This window comes from Anser brachyrhynchus (assembly GCF_964034855.1).
Source record: "Anser brachyrhynchus genome assembly, chromosome: Z".
NCBI lineage: Eukaryota > Metazoa > Chordata > Aves > Anseriformes > Anatidae > Anser > Anser brachyrhynchus.
Genome location: NC_137697.1, coordinates 58699234 through 58723817, shown reverse-complemented (window position 1 = coordinate 58723817; position 24584 = coordinate 58699234). Strand labels below are relative to the sequence as shown.

The 24584-nt window shown below is 38.7% G+C and overlaps 1 long non-coding RNA gene across 1 annotated transcript in view; it reads right to left on the bottom strand.

Moving 5' to 3' along the window:
* The window catches only part of LOC308185621, a 222785-nt gene that overhangs the window by 148502 nt on the left and 49699 nt on the right, over positions 1-24584 (bottom strand). The window contains exons 5-9 of the long non-coding RNA XR_013943519.1: positions 10942-10997; positions 6199-6307; positions 4538-4657; positions 2999-3202; positions 2713-2867 (exon numbers count right to left, since the gene is read on the bottom strand). This is a non-coding gene — a long non-coding RNA (uncharacterized lncRNA). The remainder of the gene's footprint in view (positions 1-2712; positions 2868-2998; positions 3203-4537; positions 4658-6198; positions 6308-10941; positions 10998-24584) is intronic.

The window sequence follows — 24584 nt, the reverse complement described above, 5'->3', positions numbered from 1 at the left end:
TTAGTCAGACAGGGGCAGGAAGGCAGCAGACTGTTCTGGTTTAACCTGGCAGACAGGCAAGCACCACATAGACATTCACTCACTATCCCCTCTCCCAGTGGGATGGGAGAGAAAAATCAGGAAAAAAAAGAAAAAGAAAAAAAGTAAAATTCATAGGTTGGGATAAAGACAGTTTAATAAACCAGAAAATGATCGGAAAATAATTACAATAATTGTGATAAAGGAATATACAAACAACTGATGCACAATGCAATTGTTCACCATCCGCTGACCAATGCCCATCCCATCCCTAAGCAGAGCATCCCTCCCACGCTGCTGCGGCCAGCCTCACTCCAGTTTGTTTTTCAGCATGATGCCACATGGCAAGGAACATCCCTCTGGCCAGCCTGGGCCAGCTGTCCTGGCTGTGTCCCTTCCCAGCTCCTGGTGCACCCCCAGCCTCCTCACTGGCAGGGCTGCACCAGAATCTGAAATGTCCTTGGCTCTGTGCAAGCACTGCTGTGCAACAACTAAATCAGTGTGTTATCAGCATTATTCTCATCCTAAATCCAAAATGTAGAACTATACTAGTTACTAGGAAAAAAATTAATTCTATCCCAGCTTGAAACCAAGACACCAACAGTTGTCAGTACTTGAAGGGGACTTATAAAAAAGATGGGGAGCAACTCTTTCCTCAATTGGATAATGACAGGACAAGGGGCATGATTTTAAACTAAATGAGGGGAGATTTAGATTAGAAGTTAGGAGGAAATTCTTCACTCAGAGAGTGGTGAGGCACTGGCACAGGTTGCCCAGAGAGGCTGTGGATGTCCCATCCCTGGAGGTGTTCAAGACCAGGTTAGATGAGGCCCTGAGCAACCTGATCTAGTGGGTGGTGTCCCTGCCTATGGCAGAGAGGTTGGAACTGGATTATCTATGAGGTCCCTTCCAACCCAAGCCATTCTATGATTCTATGACATAGAAATTTCTTTTTCTTTAGACAGGTAACAGGTGCTTACACCAAAGGCTGAGTTCGCCTAACCTTAAAACCAGAAAAAAAAAAGGATAAGAAACCTCAGAGATTAATCCAAATTTGGACAGCCTCCCAAACAGTTTTTTTTCTTGAGGAACATTTATCCTCTCTGTGAGATGAAAAGGTAAAAATAATGGAGCAGTTGTCTTCAGAAGTTAGAGTAGAAGGCTTAGCATTACATAAAGATACACCACAGTTCATAGTACTGGCTAACATATGACAAACAAACTTTTTTGAACTGGACAGTTCAAAGACAAAAAGTCTCTAACTCAGTCCATTCAAGATTCAGAGACACAAAGGTATGAACAACCATCGTTTTTGTAAAAACATGAATTGATCCAAGCTTCCTCAGCCCTTAAAATATATTTTTTAAAAAAATGTATATATAATACAATACATTCCACAAAAGCACTTCCAGTCTCAGGAAAATTATTTTTCTTGCCTCTTAAGTAATAACTGTAATTTTAATCTCCACTGAGGCCCTCTGTAGGGATGAATAACATACTCTAAAGAAGACAGTGTTCTAAAACAAATGTGAGAAAAAACATACATGCATCTTCAGATACACAAGTGGTGTAAATGGCCTTATGTTTACATATCACTTACTTTTCAGTGCTTTCTCATCCTGCCCCTGAACAAATTCAGAGCAAACTTTTCCTGCCGATTCGCAGCCCCACACTTAAGCAAGCCCTGGGACCAGCAAAGGCTTTCCTTAGAAGGAAGAGAAGATATTCAGCAACATAATCTTGGCAGTAAAGCCAGAGTTTCAGGACAGATTAGATCAAATTGTGCCTTGTAGGCACAGCTCTACAAGAAGACTGGTCCAGGGACGTGTGGTCATTGCCAGAGCACTCAAGGCTCCATGCCCTAGAGAAGCACATTACCCAAAAATCACACATATCCCCACAATTCATTCACTTCAAAAGGTGTCCAGCCTCCAAAGAAAGGTTTTCTTTCCTATTTTTAACCATTACCAGCCTTCCTACATGGCACCTTACTAGTTGCTCATAGGAGTGTTAAAAAGGGCTCCCACGTACTGCGTTCAGGTGAATCCAATGATCCATACCTGCTGTCTATGCATACTTCATTCTTAATTACATGTAACAGTATCCTTGATATGCATGGCAATGCCCTCTTTTTTGTTTATTCATCCTAATTCAGCATAGTTTATCTAATGTTTTTAAATGTGATTTTAATAAAAGCCAACTAACCACCTTTCAGTAGTATCAACCATAATGTATTTCCTTAAAAAGCAGCATCACCAGCTCCTCTGGCTCACTGCCTACAATATTTGTGACAATTTATAAATAATTGCAAAGTTATTTAGTGTACAGATATTTTCCCTAAGATATCTCATGCAAATAAATCCAGAAAACAATTTTAAATGTTACAATATGATACCACAGTCCAATTATCCCCACTGTCTTTCAGGGTTGGTTTAAGGCCCACCTTATCACCTAGAGACTGAATTACTTACTACTCAGGTGGAGGTTTTTGAACACTTCTTGCTGAAAAAAAAAAAAGAAAAATATATTTTCCTGAAGACTAACACAATCGCCTTCCCTGTCAGTTTCTTGAATATTTATAATGTTACAGTAAGCTTAGGCTTGATACTGCCTTCACTCCTGGACCAGTGAAGGCAGTACCAACAGTATTCCAGGGAAGAGATAAGCATAAGCAAAGGCATAAGGAAAAAGGACCTGCTCAGCACCTCTGAAGCTCTTCTTCAAAAGATCCATATTTTCACATCAACTACCTTCCCATCTCCTGGACGAACACAACTTATTCTCTCTATACACAGCATGATAGCATGTCACTGAAGATGCAGAGAGCCTGGGCCAGAGTTGGGCTCCTCCTGCCAAGAATGGGAAAGAGGAGACCGGGTCAGGAAGCCTGGGAACAGGTCTTGAATTAAATGTTAGCAGCTTCTGATGCCCACAGTGGGACAGAAGGGGAATGATCATGTCTTGGGTCACACATACTCACCAACACATTCCTTGACATCAGGAGCAACAGTAAACTTCAGCTATTGAGGCAGTGCAGAGTACTCTTCTCCATCTCCTCCTGCCTCCACGCAGGCATCAGCACCATGGCTGGTCCAGGCAACCTACAGCCATAGACAACTGCATATCTTAACTGTAGCCTAAAGCCAGCTCTGCATGATCTCCAAAGTTAGTAGCCTTCTCTCCACTTTATTTATGTAAAGAAAATAAAAGGAAATAAAGTAGAAGGAGAAAAAAAATTTACATAAGTCCTTAAGTCCACATATAAAAAACAAACTAGAAGACAAACTAGGAAAAAAAAATGGATCAAGAGACCTTCATATATCACACTGAGATGTTTTATTCTCAGTAGATACTCTTTACCACAGACTATGTGAGGGTGTTTAGTGCACTAGTGCACTGCTGTTTTATAAACCAGGAAGCAAATTGGTTTTAACGGGCTAAACAATTAACCTTGAGGAACATTTCATGCTTCTAAGCCTAGATAAACCAATGTCTCGTCTTGGTTTTCATGAAAATATGCATACATCTGACATAAAGCCTACCCTCAGATCAAGAATTCAAACTCTTGCTGTTGTATTCCACTGTATCTGAAAGTGGAAGTTATATGCATATAAATCCAAGATAGAATATAGCTGGGAATCCTTCTATATATATGAAGTTTAGTCTGAATGAAATTCAGATTTGGAATGACAGAAAATTTTTACAGCTGTCATCGTTTGACATTTCGTAATTTTTAAAGTGCTGTTCTATTCATAGCTGAATTCTGGCCTCTGTTTTAAAAACTTCTATAATAGAAATCTGAGCTTATCACTCCATGTGGAAATGAACTGAACACACTCAGGTTTTTTTGTTATGGTGGAGAGTTTTGGAGACGAGTTCCCTAACTACTAAAAAAAGACTTGTATGGTGATATTTGGATTGAACTGCAGAGTTCAACCTTCCTAAAATTTGTTTATTATTATGGTTACAAGAAGCCCATATTATACTTCTATAACTGTGTCAAGGGGAACAGAAGACAGAATACTGTATAAATTCTACATATTATAAGCAGCACAACTCCATGTGCACTAAAACATCTTATTCCTAAATTTACTAACTTCCAGAATTTAAAATTTCCATGCTTTTTTCGTCCTCTTCTGACCTGTTAAAAATTGCTCCCATCATCCTGAGACCATCAATCTTGCAGACACCATGACTGTTTCATGACAACAGCTTTTAGTACATATTACATTATTCTCACAGTAATCAATTTTGTATAAATAATTAATTTATTTCATTTAGGTTGTCTTCTATTATAGATAGGCCCTGGCTATGAGCTATTTCTGAGAGCTATTTAGGGTAAGAGTTAAACCCAACCTCATGCCATCCATGTTATGAACTCAGATTGCAAGACCATTTAAAAATAAATATTTAAGAACAAATATTCCAGAAGCATTTTATGCATGGGGCCATGACTACAAGAGCTTGACAAAAACCAACTGGTGAGCAAGTTCTCTTTCCTATAATTGCTTACTCATACTTTACTCAGTTTGCTCCTTCTTCATGAGTCTTGTATTCCAACACACTGCAGAAGTAAATGCAGGCCCTCTGGTGATGACTTAACATGTTGTCATTCTTCTTTTGGGAAGAAGTCTATTATCTAAAAAAAAAATAAATGTAAGATTTTAAAATAAAACACATGGCTTCTTCTTGGCTTTCTTCCCAGTGGATTCTCCAATGAATCTTCAAGCTATGTTTGCTTTTAAACTCAGTTGACAGAAATATTTCGTATTTAAACACATGCCTTCATTCTTTATCTTAAGTGAAGTTCCAAATCAACTACAATCAAGGATGGAGCTTCAGGCCTGGAAAATACTCATGTATCCCTAAACTTCAGACAAATCCATATTTTGGGTTTACTTTGAATTCTGCAGTCAGCTCCTGTGAAAAGTTTGGGTCAAACCACAGTTTCTAGGCATTTGCAAATATGCATACATGCATAAATACTGAGTAAAGTCACCATCACCCTAGGCTAGAAAGGAAAGATAAATAGTCTTGATGTCTCTCCTCGTAAGGAAAAGTTTTAAAAAGCTGATTTTCAGGAAATGTCATGTGAAAATACAATGTGCAGTAAAATGTTTCCCAGGAGGAGCCGTTCTCTCCCTCTTTCTCCTATTACTCCTATTAACTACAGTGAAAGAGTGTGGAATCCAGGCCCTCCCAGTCCTGAGTATTAAAAATAAAAATAAAAAAATTCTCTCAGCAAGAATTGTATTAAAAAAAAAAATCTGTCAGCATAGAGTACATCAGCAAAATCCATACTTCCAGAGATAGTTCTCTCAAATCCCAAGCAGTAAAGTTGTGGATTTTCAGAACTTAGGACATAGCCATTGGCATCACAAATACAGGGAAAGCTAGCGAATGTCTCTTGAGCTAGGAAAGAGAATCTGTTTACGCAGTGGAAAGCCAGAGCTTGTATGCACACTGCAGCAGTAGGGCAAGTGGTCTGCCTGCCTCTTTGAAACTGTGCCCACGGTTGTCCTCAAATAATCATCAGACTAGTGTATAAATATGGGCTTGAGAGGGATTCAGATGGAGATAGACTTAGGATTCCAGTGCTGGATCTTCCTCAAGCAGAGGATGTTTATAATCCAGGTGACTGTTTTACAGATCCTTTCCTTGCCTGCAGCTCAGAGAACTGGAGTCTGTTACAGCCCTGTCAAACTGATGCTTACTCAAGCAAAAGCATTTTAGCTTTGAATATTTTCCAGTTCACTCCTCTGTGCATTAATCAAGATGGTGGCCATCACAGCCACATTTTCTCCAGTTTCAACCTGCAGCACTGACAACACAAATCCGTTTGCCATGGGCGTCCTCTTGATGTGCTGTCTCCTAGAATCACCCAGCCCCAGAGATTTTCACTGCGTGAAGTGAAAACTGCTACTGCTTTTATTCTAACATGGCTATTACCCTTCAAGTAGTTTCCCAGAAGCTGCAGTGCAGCATTCCCCTCTCATCAGCTTGCAAGACACATGGACAAGTGCAATGAGCAAGGACCGCTATTTTTCATTGACATGCTGATCTCGCAGCACTGAGGAACCTGGAAAGGCACTCCCCCAAAAAACTACCTCTCTCAAGTCACGTATTTCTTCTGACCTGAAATCCCCACTTCCTATTCACTGCAGCTTGCTTTATACATACAAAATACGTGCCCACCAGCCTCTTCCAGATTACATGCTCTGCAGTCGTAAGGTTTCTTTCAGCAGACCAAGGTGCAGAGGCAAGTGTTTGGGATCTTGTAGTGCTGGATCTATTACAAAAAAAAAAAAAAAAAAAAAAAAAAAAAAAAAAAGCTATATGCCATTATCACCACCAATTAGCTGTAAATAACGAAATAATAAATAAAAAGGAATATAAGAAGAAGAAAGCCACTTATTAATCTTAATTCATCAGGAGGAAGAAGAATAGAAAGAACTAATCAATGAAGCAGAAATTAGAATGCCAAAGCCAGGAAATCTTTGTAGTCCCTTCCTCTTGCGAACAAAACACACATTTCTAGAGGTCCTGACTCATGTCACCTTCCAACTTGATCAGTCCATAGTACAGAATCTCCTAAATCGGTCTCAAAAGTCAAAATAATGACTTAGGTGAAATCCTTTCCAGAAAGTCCAAGACATGTTACAGTATGCAAAACACAATGTTTAACAGCAGCATCTTTCAACCTCTCTTACAGCAAAGAAATCTGTAACTAAGCTGCCCAATGGACATTCATATCTTATCACCAGATTTTAACATATTCATTTATGGTTTTTGTCTTGTGAGAAGTCTCTTCTGGGAGGAAGGGGGTCCAGTGAAAAGCTTATCAAGAAGCTGAGGCCCTATGTACTCAAATAAATTCTTATTTTTTCTTTAGAGACCTGAGATAGAATGATGTAATGACAGAATACAAAGCAAACATGCAAAAAAACAAAGGGCATTACTAGCTGCTAAAGGGCAAAGCCCACAGTCTTATACAGATATTTCAAATTCCTTTGCAGGATGGTACCTTGAAAATATACTTTTTTAATCAAAACTAATGTGTGTACGTAGGGCAATACTAGGTAAACAACCTTCAATTTAAAGGAAAGGGAGAAAGTGTTATGACAGCTAGTGAAAGTATTTAGCTGCTGGGTGGGAGGGAGCAGTCAGGCATGGGGATGTTTCTTCAAGACAGCAAGTTTTAAAATGTTACATTATCTGTTGATCAGATGCCAGCTGCTGTCTGGAGCAGAGCATGGAGAAAATGCGTGTTCCAAACACAACCACTCAACCCAGCTTTGAGTGGATCACAGAAGAATAAAATACTGAGTCCCTGGTGCTTATTCCAAGTTAGAGGAAAATGCTGACATGTCAAACTGTTTCCTTGTTAATATGTAATTAATTCATCCTTGCAGCAGCCCTGCATTACTACTCTAATATCAAAGAATCGGAAAGAGACATAAATCTGAATAAATGATTCACCAAAATGACATAAGACCAGTGATAAGGCCAGCATTATTCTTCCTGTTAGCTCTGGGTTCAATATATTTGGCATATCAGCCAAAAACTTGTTAAAATCAATTGATTCATCTCTTTCATTAATTCACCTAAGTATGATTTGAACGTTATGCCTTGAGATCAAACCCTGTGTTTTGTACAGTTTTTGAAAAACAACAGCCATAAACGTATGTTTCCAAAAAGTCTCAATCACAGCAAAATGTGAAGTAGTAAGAACAACACTCTGCCCTTGTAAGGAAATAAAAAATATTGCACAGCACTGGACCATTTTTTCTTTTTCTTTGGTATAAAAAATACACTACTCTATTTGCAAATATGAGCAAGGATCCTCTATAAGACAAAATTTTCATACCTGGGTTTTGTGGATAACAAAGCACTCATACATAAATTGTGCTACCAGATACCTCCACGAAGGAATTCCTGCCCTGTTGTCAGGGATCATCCAGGTTTTCCACAAGTAATGTCTGACAGTTTTCAGTAATGTCAGGTCACAGAGGGTTCAGAGGAAACGGTGAGAGCACACCTCAGCCAGCCATGTGCCCACCAGGGCTTTTTCCTCTGTGAGATCTGTTGAGCAAATATACAGACACCCCTGTGCTGAGTGAGGGGCAGGCAAAACTTCGGGAGCTCAGAACCCACGCACAGCACTGCTATTTGTCCTCTGCCTCAAAGTCTAAGCAAGGCTGCCTCCCTCGTCTGTCACGCACAAGTATCGTGAAGCAGAAGGGTTTTGTTTTCCTTGTGTATTTTTAATTGAAAAATTGCAAGCAAACATCACATATGTTGGGGCTTTGGCATTTCTATAGCAACACATTGATTTTGCCTTCAGCTCAGTGCATAATGAAAAAGAGAAGAGCTACTGTTATTCAATCACAGGGAAACCAGAGCTAGTGAGAAGGGTTTTTCTTCTCAAGTTGGATCCAGCGCGGGTGTATTTACATGGTATACTCTATGAAACTCAACCCTGCCACACTTGCAGCTGTTCTGCCCAAACCACCCAGGAGCTGCTGTTGGTACAGCAAGAAGCCCAACCTGTGAGCCCAGCCTGAGAGGCAGGACGTACTTGCTTGGGCTCAGCTTGCTGTGTCTCTCAGTTGCCTCAGCATGGTGGCTAAGCAGCACGGTGCCATGCAGGGCTGATGTGTATGGAAACTTTACACGTGAGAGGCTTCCTCTAACAGCTACTAGTGATCTGGATAGCAGTGCACTAAAAAAAGGAAATGAAAGGTTATCGTAAACCTTGATACTTCCTGTGAAACAGACTGAAAGATCCTAAAACTGTTGTAAATATAATGGTCAGCTGCTGCAGTGTGAGAATTTCGAAACACTGTACACCCTAGCAGGGAACCAGAGGATTTCTCATAAGCAAATACATGCTCCTGAAGCGTGCACCTCCTGCTTCCCTTTGGAACTAAACATTCATACCATATAGCCCTTGAACTATGCAGCTATACAGCATAGTTTGAAATAGGGAAACTAAAAAAAGGTACAAAAGAAATAAATTACAAAGAGGTCCATCTCCACTATATTCATGTGGAGCTCACTGTGATTTTTGTCACCGTTTTACGAAACCCTAAGAATTTGTTTGGATTATATTTTCATGTACTGCTGTGGAGAATAGGGCTATTCAAAACTTCGGGGACTCCAGGCTACATTCACTAGAGGGACACTGGACCACCTTCGCACCACTTCACTGGTGGGCACTGTGCTGCCTAAGCATCCACCCATTCCGTTCTTCAGTAGAGCTTATGGGGAGAAGAAACATTTCCATCTCTACATTGAGAGCGAATGTTAAAAACCACAGAGCATGAAGATTCACCTGGGCTCAAACATGTTTCCTGGATATTTACAGTGGAAAATTGGAACAAATACTCAGTCTGCAGCTGCAGAGCTATTTACAGAGGTCAGTGTTTTCTGTTTGATAGCCAAAAGACTGAATGTAACTCAAAGTCAATGGCTGTATGATATAGTCTACCTTTTTACCCCTAGAAATGATACATGAAATTATTTCATATCTGTAAATCAAAATAGATCTAATATTTTTCCGTTATTTCTGTTCACATGTTTTCTAATAAACATTTTAAATATCCAATGGCATTTTTGCAGGGTGTTAGTCCTTGGCTTCATATTAGTTCCTTGTTGTTTTTTATTTACTGGGTAGTTAGAATCGCTGAACATTGGACCAGCAGAATAAGATACTTGATTCCTTAGGGCTTCTACAAATATTTGTCAAGCCTGTTACAAAAATGCTCCCCACAGAGTAGGCAACACCAACACAGCGCTCAGTTGGTGTAAACATGCCCACATGTTGCACTGTTTGCCACTAGCAGAAGCTTGACAGAAAAGTGACAAAGTCACAGTGTGCTGTACCAACATGGTGGTTCTCAGCAGGGTGCACGATCCTTCTGCTCTGTCCTGCACCAGGTTGTGGGGTCACTGGGTACACAACACTTCAAGAAGAGTGTGACTAAACTGAAAATACACCAGAGGAGTCCCGGCAAAAGTGATTAGTGATTTAAACACACAAGGAAGTCAAGATGAAAATACATAACGAATTGGGTTAGAGTAGTTGGAAAGAGAGATGAAAATGGTCTTCAGATAGAGAATTTCAGCTGAGAAAGCAGGAATCTGTTTTTCAGATCTACTCTAAGTAGGACACACTTGAGGGATCCTTCTCAAAGGCTACAGGGCTTTCAGTACCCTATTCTTAGCTAACCAGCTCACCCTATAGGGACCTTAGGCATCTAACTTTCATCTTGTTCCTTCTAGTAGGTGAACACATTGAAGTTACTGCATACAAAGGCAGCATTAAGGCACTTAGACCTAGCTCCTCAGAGAGATCCTGTCTTAAATTTACAAACATTATAATAAATGTTATAGAATTGTAGAATATCCCAAGTTTGAAGGATGCACAAGGATCATCAAGTCCAATTCCTAAATTATAAAATAATAGAAATGCAAATGTTAGCTATTTTATTTCAGGAAGTAATTGTAACTTTATTTCAGGAATTAACTAATTTTGAAAGTGGCTAGCACATAGAGCTACTACTTCTCATTTTATGGCATGTAACACGCAGTTTGCTTTGCTGACAGCTACATTTCAGAATGGCTGTCGCATAGGAATGGGGGCCACTTCTGCATTAATATAAGCCTGTTCAAATTAAGAAAAATATCTCACTTAGAGCCTCTGTGAAGGCACTTTTTTCCCTAACAGCAAAAGCCTTTACATTTTAAAGGTTAATGAGCAGTCAAAAAACTTTTCTGACATGTGAAGCAAAAGAAAAAAAATTAGAAATGTAATTATATTTTATTATTTCAGAATCCAGACCAAAGCGATTAACATTACTATGTGGCTGAAGAGAAGTTTTAAAAACAAGAGATTACAAGTAAATCGTGGACTAAGCTCACCCTTTGTAAATCTCACAGGGGTCTGTAAAGCAGTGGTCCAACTTTGAAGAGATTACCTAAATGGAGAAAAGGAAACCTCCAATGTTATAAGGCTTAAATTCATTATCCAGGAGCTAGCACATCTCCTGGATGTTTGATTGCATCCTGGAGAGCATTGAAAAGCCGTGGTCTAATCAGTTTGTGGTAAGGGAATACTCAAAGCCAGTGGTGGAGACTGTAGGCTTGGGAGTGCCACCTCAAGTGCACGTGTTGCCCTGCCCAAGCCACACAGCAAGGATCTCCTGCATCCCAGGCATGCTCTCCTTTCTTGCACAGGCTTTCAGCACTGAGCAAGTGCAAGGGGACCTGATCCTCCTTCAGGAAGAGCACTGCTGAAGAGTATTCAAGCCTTGCTTTATCCAGAACAAACCATGTAAAACCAACTTATACTCCTTCATCCTTTTGGCTTGGTGGGCAGAGCTAGATGATGTACATTGACTTCATATAGGCTTTAACAGAGTCTTAAATAGTATTCTCACAAGCACGTTGAGAAGGGAAATGTGGTCAAGATAAACTTACTAATAAGGTTGATCCGAGGTGAAAAATTGAACTTGGAGAAATTGAACAGTAGTTCACCATTAAACAGGAAGCATGCATCCTGTGGCCCCGCAAACAGCTGTCCTGAATGCAATTACTTTACACCATCATCAGCCATATAAAGCAGGAAGCATACAGTGGATGAATCTGTAGACAACTGTAAGCTTGAAGAGGTACAATCACTGTGCAGAAAAGATTAGGATTCAAAATGATCTTGAAAATCTCAAGAAATTATTTGAAATCAGTAAGATTAAGTACAGTAAAGTGGAAAGCAGTAAATATATGGAGGAATAAACACACACATACATGCAAAATCAAGGAAGGGATCTGGAATAGACTAAAAGTAGATCACAAACTGAAGACAAGTGAGCAAAATCACTCTATGACAAAATGGCAAATCTCAATTCGTAATACTGCATGCAAGATACACCAGCTAATATTCTGTTTAATTTAGTGCTGGCAAGGCATTAGCAGGAGTATTTTGTCTTGTTGCTGATACACACTTAGAGAAAGACCGATTGTTTAGAGACAGTTCAGCGGACAGCAACAGTATTACAAATAGCAAGGAAAACAGTAGCCAAGAAAAAGAAAATGAAAGAAATACAATTAATTAGTCTACAAGGAACATGGAGATTAATAATCAAAACAGTCTGCAAATATGTAAAAGGCTGGAGAAACGAGGATAATGATCAATGGTTCCCCATGTTCAATGCATGATGTGACACAGAAAAATATGTTTTTGCAAGTTTAAGATTGATATTTGAGAAAGCTTCCCAACTACAAAGATAATTTAAAACCTCCAGTAAGAGATCTTCCTTACAGAAGACTCTTCCAGTTCTGAGAAACTGTTTGCTAAATATCTTTGGGTGAGATGACCTTCATGTGCTTGTCTTTGTTTCAAAAAAATGAATATACTCTCTGACTGCCTGAATTTCCTTCAATTAACATATCTGATAATAAGCTAAAGCAAACCAAAAATGGTGTGTAAAAATGCAGAAGTAGTAAAAGTAAATGATTTTTTAGCAAACTTGATTTATGTGGAAGGGTTTTACTACAAAAATACATTCAGTCACTATTCAAGTAAAGTACTTAATCCTTTTTAAATTTCCTTAGATATTGCACACATGTTGCCAAGGAGGATTATCTATGCAAGTGACATTTAAAGAAAAATGTAAAGAGGCAAGATTGATTTTCTGTCTTTGAACAACACATTTGGGAAGAGGAAAGTCTTCCCAATGTTGTTTTCAGCTCCGTCATTTCAGGATTTTGTGAAGACATATGAGTGCTTCACTCATAAGAAATGTTTGGATTGAAACACGAAATGTTTCAGAAATGCTGAAATAGGAAGCTATCTTGTTTCGGGAATACCTTGACCCTGCTGGTGCTCTGACAAGCTGTTGTGCAAATTTTCTTGCATCTGGTTGTTCAAGGGGGCGTGCCAGGTTTCCCTGGTTCAGATGCCCTGTATCCGGTATCAACAATTTCAGGGCCAGAATTTCAGATCTGCAGCAAAGCTCCTGGAATCCCACAGCTCCTGCAGCTGCTGCCTCCTTCCAGGAATGCCAGCAACCAGACTGGAAGGGATTAAGCTCTTGGACTCTCCGATCCTCACCTATTCAGAGAGCCACAAAAGCTGGGCTTGGCTGGCTCTCCCAAAGCACCAGTGGCTGCCTCTTCTGCTCCAGAGTAAAGCTACAAGATAGATTATCACTGGGCTGGGAAATGAAAGAAAATCTGCCAGGTTTCTAGACAGCTTCTTTCATGGATCTCATTTGGATTTTAAGTAAAAATTTCTAAAAAGAAGATATCTTAAAAGAGACATTTGGTACTTTAAAAAATCTGCACTTTCTTAACAGATAATTTAGAAAGTTTTACAAGTGTGCAAGAACATACACAGAGAAACAAATCTGATTGTGAAATGAGTGCCCAGCTGTAACTTTCTGTTTCAAATATAAATAAAAATAAAGGAAACATCTAGCACAACCCAAGGTAAAGGGCAGCAGCAGAACCAATTTTAAAAGTATTTGGCTTTAAAATTAAACTCACACAATCAGTGTATGGACTTTCCTTCCACAGGTAAAAGATATGAAGTTTGAAAAGATCCTGTCAAATATAACTGTAAGCTAGTCTGAATTTCACATGCTTTATATATTTTCATCTTGACAGTCTGTTAATGAGAAGAAATAGTAGAGGTCAAAATGTTGATATACTGGCAAGCTGTTACCTTTAAGCAATATGAAAGCTTCAAAAGTGAGCTTTAGCTTTATTGCTGTTTTCTTGAAAAATAACTTCACTGTGGAATAAAGTTTGGGAAGATTTGTACTAACTTTCATGTATGCAGTAATCAGTTTTCTGAGTTTTAGAATACAGACTGGAAATCAGTACTGGAAGTTTTTAAGAGCCACATCTCATTTCTCAGAAAAAATAATGATTTAAAAAAAATATATATATATGTATATATATATATGTCAAAAGTAATGATGGTAAATATAAGGCTGGATCTTGAAGCTTTTAGTTACTTTAAACCTAAGTAACTTTCTGTCTTCCCTCATGGAATAGTAGGACTTTTGCTTAAGTAAGAAATTCAGGAATTGGCCAAAACCCAGGGCAAAACTGGAGACATGAGACCAAGTAGCAATAACATTAAATTACTCTAAATGAGCATTTCTTATTAAAGGAAGGAGAAAAGTGTCTGGAAAAACTGGAATGATCAAGGACAGAACATTCCCATACAGGATGAGAGTTTTTGTAACCTCTTCATATTTTCATACATCCAGAAGAGATATCATTCTCATGAGGATAGAATAGTAAGGAATGGAAGAATTGTATTTAGTCACTTATCACTCCTTTGGAAACTCTCCTTACAAAGCCCTTCCACATGAACTGCCACAACTCTCCTAACCTGTGTGTGTGAATAGCCGCAGAAATGAGGAAGGTTTGGTAGAGGCTTAAAAAGCTAGAGAGTTAATGGGTACAATAATCAGTGGCAGGCAGAGCATATATTGATGAGAATATCAATACATGACTTGTGGTGAGAGAACAAGGAACAAACACCATGTGGAGGACAGCATCCCACCAGGGCTGAACAGGGTGGATGTTGTTGGTGGGACCTGTCACCTCTTGGCTGCCTGTCAGCAGCTCCTGGATGGGATATCCCCTGCCTTGAAGCAAGGTATACAAAAGGTGGAGAAGGTTGTCATAGGGCCTGAGAAGAAGCAGGAGGTGGGAGAAATGTTTAAGACTAAAATTTCTGCCAGTTTCTATCTATGTGGCTAGCATGTGTCTCCCCTTCTGCAGTGCGAACTGAGGCTACAGCAAGCCAAGACCTGGGTCTGGGACTACTTGTGCTTTCTCAGATGTGGACTGAGGGAAAACATGTGATGCTGACCCTAATGTGCATCCAGGGAAAGCTCTGGGGCCACCTCCTCTTCCTCGGGTTATAAACAGCTTTGCTACCAATCTTTGTAATGCAACACAAATGACTACAGTCAGTGCATAACTTTATGGTTAAATTGTGAATACTTTTGGTCCCTAAGTATCATGAGGGTAACACTGAGGACAATATGTAATATAAATATCTCCCCCCCCAAAAAAAGAAGTTTATTGGCCAGCATTAACAGACTTGTTGCACTGCCAAAGCCCCAGATAACAGACATATCACACACATAAATGTCGTAAGTACCCATCCTGAGGGGGACGTCATCCCTGGTCTCCGTATGTTGTAGACGGCATGCATTTCACTGTCCAGGGCTGGGTCTAAGGGGATCTGGAAAGTGTAGCTACAGAGGAAATAGGATAAAAAACACACTGTATATGTGTATGAGATATATATGTGTATCAAGTCCCTGAAAGAATAAAGAAGCAAAGCCAACAAAAACCATACAAGCAGGCCAGCTCAGACAGGCCTTGGTCATTTTGGACTGCAGCTTCTTTTTAGCTCACTGTATTGATTGATCTCTATTACACACTGTCTGCAGCTTTCATTTTCACAATTCTTCTTGTCATGAGTTGCTTTTTTTTCTCTGTCCTTAGGCAGAGCAACTGCATCTCCACCTACCTCTGCTGTCATCACATACTGACTGACTTATCTGGCCAGGCCATGGCCTTCTCCAAGTGCATTTATTCTCCTTTGGTCACAGCCAGCTGTGACCTCTTTTCCCCTGGAGCTTTTCTGCATATCTCTCTGGTGGATAGTCCCTGCAGAGACAAAGAATTTTGTATCGAGGCCTATGCCCACAAGCGTGAAAGGCCATTGTGTGTTCCTCATATGAACTTGGAGGCATCACTAAGACACACCACAGTTGTTCTGGACCTGTAGATGCAGTGCTTGTTTTAGGTTGTTCTTACTAAGACTTCATCAGGATGATGTGAAAGAAGAGCTCAAAACCTTCTATGATGCTTGAAGACATTTCTCTCTGCCAATTTTATTTTTCTTCTTTACTTGGCCCTGCCATAACAGTATTAGCACAGATACAAAGAGTTATTATGTTGCTGCCAGGAAAAGATCTTTGTACTGACATCTTTGTTCAGAAAGTGAACCTGACAGGAGCGGCAGCCCTGATACTGATTCCTAATCCCCAGCACCTTACAAGTGATTTACCTCACTGCCATGCCTATACAAAAGGCTCCAATATAAGGATTTTAGTAATCATTTTATTCCATTTGCACTCATGTAAGTCATTACACATTTGACATTGAAAGAGAGACTTGTCTGGTTTATGGGAAGTCTCTAATGTGAACAAATTGTTTTTTTGAAATCTTCATGTTGACCACTTTGACCCTGTTAATGGGTACAATAATCAGTAGCCTGGAATTCAATACTGTGTGAAATAGTGGTAGCAAAACTGGAAATTACATTAGGAAAGGTCAGTAGCAAAATGCATATATGTAAATTGAAGTAAATATATATATATATAATTCAAAATTAATTAGATTTATGTGATGTTTTGACCTGCCTAAGTTCCAGAAAAATGTAATGCAGCACTTAAATTATTTATTTATCAGTCTTTAAATATATATATATATTACACTTTTGTAGACAATCTCTATAACTCAAGTCAAAGATACACACCTCAACCAGTGTGGATATTGCAGCTTTTATAGTCCAAATACAAAGAAGCATGACTTGGAAACACAGGAAGGGTGGTTTTGCAAGTTACTAACGTTGCAATTTATTTTTCCCATAGCACTGCATGCAATGCCACACAAGCTACAGCATACAAACACACAGGGAAATGACTCTCACTGAGCCAAAGAGCTAACAGTGTAAGGAGAAGGATTTCTTGAGAAAAACTGCTAGGTTCTTTTAAAATTGACTATTGCAGCTAATTTCCTATCCAGTCTTCTCACATTCCTACCAAAAACTCACTAACCATGTCCTCCCTAAAAATCACATCTGGTATCTCACATAAAATTAATCTTTCTCCACTTTGACACAGGATTATCAGGAACTAGAGCTGGCTATTAAACTTACTAGAAGTATATTCCTATCCCTACAGGAAAACACTCTTTTCTGGATATAAGGATAATATTTAAAAGACAAGAATTCTCAAGTCTCTTTCTCAGAAAATGAAACTGAGATTGTAGTCATATATCTTGTCCTATAATGTTAGAAAACTATCAAAATACTGCAGAAATATCATAATGGATTTTTTTTTTTCAAAATTGCCAAGGTTCTTCAAGATGAAAAAAGTGCCCCACTTGGAGTTCTGCATCCAGGTTTGGGGCCGCCTGCACAAGAAAGATGTGGACCTCTTAGAGTTGGTCCAGAGGACAGCCACGAAGATGACCAGAGGGCTGGAGCACCTCTCCTATGAAGACAAGCTGAGGGAGTTCAGTTTGTTCAGCATGGAGAAGGGAAGGCTCCAGGGAGACCTCATTGCAGCTTTTCAATACACAGAGAGGGATTATAAAAAAGATGGAGAGTGACTTTGTACACTGACAGAGAGTGACAGGACAAGGGGGAATGGTTTTAAACTAAAAGAAGGGAGATTTACATCAGATGTTAGCAGGAATTTTATTTTATTTTATTTTACTCTGAGGCTGGTGAGGCAGTGGAACATGCTGCCCAGAGAAGCTGTGGATGCCCCATCCTTGGAGGTGCTCAAGGCCAGGTTGGATGGTGGCTTTGGGCAGCCTGGCCTAGTGGGAGGCGTCCCTGCCCATGGCCGGGGGGCTAGAACCAGAGGGTCTTTAAGGTCCCTTCCAACCCAAACTATGACTCTATTAAAGTTCCCAGATAAGAGGTCCAGAGTTACACAAATCTAATAAATTTTGACAAAACTGATATAAAATGACTGACAAATTTACAGATTATGGTATACTGTCCTGGTTTTACTAACTGATGTGAAGAAATCTGCACAGATAGTAGATCCTTAACATCTCATATTTCATCTGTAAAAAATTAGGTTTTCCATAAAGCCTACCTCCAGATGGAATGTTTTGTTCAGTTCTGACTTATATTTACCCTTCAGCCTTTTAGACATGCCTTACAGCTAAGAGATAAAGCAGTGAATAAATGTCTGACCGTAATCAGTGTGCTTTCTGTAGAATATATATCTAGCTAGAGAGGAAGAGAGAATCTATCTATCTGAACGGTAGAAACATAAAGTCAAATCCTCTTAGGCTTTAGAGACTACAATTTCTAACAGTTAAATGTGGGAAAACCTCAGTATTTCCTTTTATGAATAAGGAGAGTGCAAGGACTTGGACAGGGAGATTGGGCCTCCACGGATTGTCAATTCTGAAAGGACAGTTCTTTATTGCCATCAGGTCTATTTTGTCTTATACTAAATGTATTGAAAGACTTTCCTCTGACAGTGTTTTGCCAAACTACAAATGAAAACTCCATTGCTTATCTGACAAAGCACGTTCAGAAATAAAATTACCTGACAGAGAAGAATGGGCCATTCTAACATTAGGCAAACACAATTGCTTCCATGTTCTTCTGCACGCAGTAGTTTATTTTAAGGTAAAGTCAGATGTTAGAAAGTTATCCATGCTGTTCGTGTTTTATGCATACAGAAATGCAGACACTACTTAGTGCAGGTTTTTTGGAACTACATCATTAAAAGTTTAATAAGGCTTTCTTAATAATCCTTCTCTGCAAGCAAACCAAATAAAGGTGGGAGAAGTTAGGAGAACGTATGCTTTATTTTTGTAATTTTACTAGAAACACCTTGAACTTACTATAGAATTTAATCTTAATTGTGCCCATTTTCTTATGAACTGTGGCACAGCAGAAATCATACAAAGAAAACAAATCCCACTCCTGCTAGGTTACTACAGAAGCAAAAAATCGTCACCTTTTACAAAGGTCTGTACATAATTACTGGCATTCAGAGGATTTTGGAAATTGGTAGGGAGTGCTTGCCATGAGAGGGATATTTGACGGTTCTAGTCAGCATGGGAGGTTTTATATAAATAAACTATCGTTATCTTTGAGGTATGCCATTTGTACTACCTGAAGATCAGGCACTGTTGGCACAATGGTCATAGTTCTGCTGTGTAAAGTAGTTAAGCATGAAGGCACATAAAGTGAAAAAAGTTAGAATTCCAACTAGACTTTTCAGAAATGAGCAGATACATAAGAGTGCAAACCCAGAGCTGTACATTTGACTTGAGACTCTGGCATTTGAAGGGTTTACTTTTAGAGCCTTTGGTATGTCCAACACAAAGATTCTGCAACAGGTCTGTGACTAGCGCATTGCTCTCTCCTGGTTCAACCAGGACGCCTTTCATTCTGTTGAGCGCTCTCTTTCATGTGAAAGGCCATTTATTCTTCTGCAGAGGAGCTGGCTGTACTGCTGGTATTAACTTTTAGCAGTCCTTCTGGTATCAGCAATACCTGAATGTTAGAAAAACTCGGAATGTTAGAAAAACTCCAGTGACTGTGGCATGGTTTTCAGTGGACTCTATGAGACAGCTGCAAAAAAGTCCATAAAAGTAATCCCCACATTTGAAATTCCTTAACAAATTAAATGAGAGCATAAGTATGTATTTTGGTTTTTTGGTTGCGGTTTGTGTTTTGGTTTTGTTTGTTTTTCATAAAGACAAAAATATATTTCTTTTAATTTTCTGAGGCCCTACCACTGCTAGTTTATCCAATCCTAAAGGAAAGGTCTAGGTAAAGAGCATGTTCTCGCACTGCAAAATGAGCTAAGTAAACAATATGACTTTTGCAAATTACCTCCCTGCACCTAGTAGTTGAGCCAGCGGTGATAGCAAGTATCCTGAAAGATATAACCAAGATAATTAGCTCTGAAAAAATAAATCCTTGTCTGTTAAGGTCAAATAAAACTGGAAGTCCTAGCTGAAGTGAAAGATTTGAGAGATGCATATGTACCTTGCAGCACAAAGAACTAGAGACGAATGTCAAGGTTTTCATACCCTCTCTTAAATGTCTTTTCTCGCTCATTCTTAGAGGTAAGACCCATGATATGAAGCAAAACAATTTATATAACCCAAAGATATATGTTGATGTGTTCATAAAAAGAAGATGGGGAAGCACTGCCATTCAATGATTGTATACCATTTACAGATTTCAGAGAAACAAAATAAAACAAAATAAAACAAAATAAAACAAAATAAAACAAAATAAAACAAAATAAAACAAAATAAAACAAAATAAAACAAAATAAAACAAAATAAAACAAAATAAAACAACATTTTTTTTTATTAAGAGAAAGAAAGATTTCCATTATTTTAACAACAGTTAAAATGTCTATGGCTGCAATATATTTTCAATTAGTCTTTATCTGGAAGCATTATATGTATTCAGAATATGGAATGAAAGTCAATACCAGTATAAGAACTAGTAGCCTGCCTTTTCTTTTGGTCATTAACTGCAAGGCTCCCCCTTTTTATCTTATCTAAGAAAAGCAGAAATCATTATAATTGTTCATTCATAGGCTATATTTTAATTGTGAATTAGATCTTCTTCCCCCATACTATTCCTACTTATTTTGCTTGCTCCCAAACTGTTCGTATTCCTGATCTGTATCTTCTTCGACTCGGATTTTTTGGGTCTGAAAGGAATACTATGCATCTGCAGATATGTTCCTGAACCAGGAAAAAGCAACATAGAAGAAGAGCCTTCTATGTGGAGGTACAGGGATGAGGTTCACGGAGCCTACACTGTACACTAGATGTGATGAAAAGCAGACTGACCTGTCCTCACCACTTGGGTGGGACTAAATTTGTTGTCAGGGTAAAGATAGCACCCAACAAAATCCAAGACTGGGGCCCCAATATAAGCCTAGAGTCAGGAGGAGAATTTGCCAGGAAGTGCCAGGCTAAGAAAAATCACATTGTTACTGAATAACAAAGGAGGTTTACTTTCATCTATTTTCAATAATCCATGAGGTATTTAGCACTTTTCTGCAGTCTACAGGTTTGCTTTTGCAAATCATTGCAGTGTGCATCATTTTGCGTCAAACAGGCAATTTGTTCCAGAATCTAACGCTGTGAATCCCTCATTCTTAAATGGAAATGCAATGTGGTTTTAAGGTTGCTCTAGGATTGTACAGCAATCCTCACCTGAAACATTTTGTACATTTTCTACTTGGAAAACTTACAGACAGTAACAATCCTTTTTTTTTTTTAAAAAAAAAAAAAAAAGCAGCTTTTATTTAGGTGCACATCTTTCACACTACATCACAATTTTGATTATGGTCAAAAGTACTTGCAATGCTACCAAGAGCTCTGAATACGTATTAGAGTATTACAGAGAGTGATCTCAGAAGCATTAAGGAGTTATGTCTAAAATATGTGCCATCTTGTCCAAAACTAAATAAAAATCAAAACGTAATAACAGCTGTAAAACAGCTGTTAGCTGTATATACACATAGGCCAATGTGCCAGCTTTGATGAGCATCATGCCTTCTTAGTATTGCAGGGGCTTCTTTTAACTATCAAGAAGCACAAGAGATAAGGAGGGGAAGAAATTACTTGATTTCTTGACACCCCAGGCCTGGTAATATATATTATGTTGGAAAAAAAAAAAAAAAAAAAAAAACACTACACTTAATGGAAACCAGAAACACTTAATGGAAACCATACGTGGAATCCTGGAGTGCTGAAAAACAGGATTTTCTCTTTTGGGATATGTCTTAGCCTCTAGACTCCTGTGTCCATCTTGTTCCAATGCCTGGTTTCAACGAGAAGAGAGGTAGAGGGCAGTCTCCAATCAGCATATCCAATTGCACCAGAAAGCAGTAACCACGAATTTGACCTCCCTTGAACCAAGATTGCCTAGAAGACAACTCGTTCCTGGAGAACTTTCCTAGATATTAGGGTTTTACTAAACAATATATATATAAATGCATATAAATACTCTAAAATGTTATTAATCACAGTATTCAATGATTACTTTCAATACCATTGTAAGAAAATCTGAAGTATCCATTTCCACAATGGGCCCAAACCAGAACTTAGTCTGGAGGAATATGGATTTCAAATATAATTATCTAAATTATTCCAGAGTCCTTCCTTCAGTGTACTAAGTCTTTTGAAACACAAACGTCTACTAATATAATGGCATCTGTTTTAGGACTGTTCTTTCACAAACAAGATTAAATAATGAAATGATTGAACAGAAAGCACACACACCCATGTTTTTTTTAATACAAATCATTATTATAAATGTCATCAAGTTAAATATCTTGTTATTGCTATGAAGTATACCCTAGTGGAAGGCCTGCTACCAAAACTGCAAATACAGTATAATATTTCAGTGTCATATCTAATTGCAGCAAGACCATGGACAGCAAACTCAACATTCAACACAAGAACTTTAGAATTAAAGAATTTCTCTAATGCTAGAACCTAGTCACCTTCAACCCTAAACTCACAGAGGAGATTTTCTCTCTAAAAATTTAAATATATATATATATATATATATGCTTCACCTTCCTCATCATTCCAGACCAATAGGATTTAATTTTTCCAGTCTGCAGTATTGCACATGGCAGACTTACCTGCATGAAAATCTCTCTGGGAAGTGCCATCATTGCCTTATACATAGTAGCAGACTTATAATTCCAGTCCCTCTCTGCATGTAAATAAATGATTTTATCAAATTTATCAAATCTGATAAAATTGTCCATGTGTGGACATACAGCCATCATTACCTTTGGAAAAGAAGTTTTATGAGCAGTATTGCCAATGGGTGACATTTTTCACCTCTACTGCAATAGTTCTTCAAAATAAAGCAAATCTTTAGAAACGGAAGTTTAAGTAGATAGCTTCTTTTAAAAAATATGCTTTGATTTTCATAATAAAACAAAGATTTTAGATTTTTTTTAACTAGACCAGTGGCTTTCTGTAGTAATTTGTGTCTCAGATCAAGTGAACGTAGAAAAAGTAGTATTAATTGTAGTCTATATTTTCTGCCTCAAAAATTAAAATTTCATATTGAAGAGGTTCTACATCCAGTGTACAATTTCTGTCTTGATTTTTACATCTGTAATTTAAGTTACAATCCAAATATAAGTAAAACTAATTGGAAAAAAATATGGCTTTAATATGTGGGTCAGCCATTTAGTCTTACGGACCTTTTCTTGCCATGAAGCTTTAATGTCAGCTTAAATAAAAATGATAAGCATCTGGTATACGTTACTTTTGGGCATCACAAGAAACTAGAGTAGCATAAAACACATGCTGTCCTCTTTCACTGTAGGCTGTGGAGAAAATATCTCCATCTTAGGCACAGAAGCAGTGTATTGTGGGTTGGAGCTGGAAGAAAATAACCTTTTCTTGATGATTCCAACATCATGAGAAAGATACTTTGTATCACTTGTACCCATAGAGTTTATTAGTTCTTTTCAGTCTGTAAAAAAGAATGTAATTAAACATCACTCAACTGAGAATTAGAATTCCATTTTATAAATTCCACTGAACAGGAAAAAATATGCTTGTTCCAAAACAGAACAATTTTTGTCTGGATAACCTACTGCAAAACAAACTTTTCCGTCAACAGCCACAAAATGTAATTCTGTCCCAGAAGAGAAAAGAACCAGTTATTCTCACATGAAGCTGGTTTTTGAGTACAGATCTATGGCTTTTGCAGTCCTGTAATCACCAGAGAGGTGCCAGACAGCGGCCTGCTGTGGTAACAGCCCGAACTGATTTACTTCCTGCTCAAGTTTATTGCTCAGAATTGCACTGTCAGTGTGTGTGAGGCAAGGGCCACCAAACTAGCCGCACTGTACCTGCTACACCTTGTAGATAAAGTACTTTATTCACCTCATGGTGATGTCTTCTTACAAGTGATGTCTGGAAGAGCAGTCTGAGGCACAGCACACTCTTCCCTGGCTGGGGAGAAAGTGTAACAGGGCAGCAGTTGGGTGACCTGGGGCTCGCAGATCCACAGGTTCAGGCTCAGAAGTCTTCTGAAAGCTCAGATAGCAGAACTGAGTGCCCCCTGCCATTGAAGGTGCTGGTCCTGGCTGCTCTGACCATTTGGGCACTGTATTAAAATATTTGTGGTTAATAGAAGCAATCAAAATACAACCATTCCCCCAGTAAGAGCAGTGTTTAAATGCTGTTAGTGTATGGAGGCATGCACGGGAATGGGAAGCAATTTCTAATGCGGTAAAAACAAGTGGTCCTCCAGCCACACCTCAACACTTGGCCTTGTGTGTTTCCAATAATTGTTATTGATGTCAGGGAGCCTTGATAAACAGCTCTGCAAATAGTGAGAGCTGCTTTTGTCAAGATCCACTATCAGAGAGTGCTATGGAATGGCTGCAAGACTCACCGCTATTCACTCCACACATACAAGTACTCAAGTATCACTAAAGTTAGTCAGGAAATGACAGTAAAAACAATACAATGGTTCCATGGTTACTTTTGCCCAATAGAATCTTCTTCATTCCTGCTTGGTTTACAAATAAAGCTGTATTAACAATTGCCTTCTTGTAGCACCCCAATCTAGATACTGACAGTAATGGTGGGCGCAGTCTTTTCAGGGTAAATTGTGTTCTCAGATAGAGTTCTGCAAACAGGTTTTCCACTGAAATTGTGCCACCTATCAAACATCTTTCTTCCTCCCTTCACTGCAATGATTT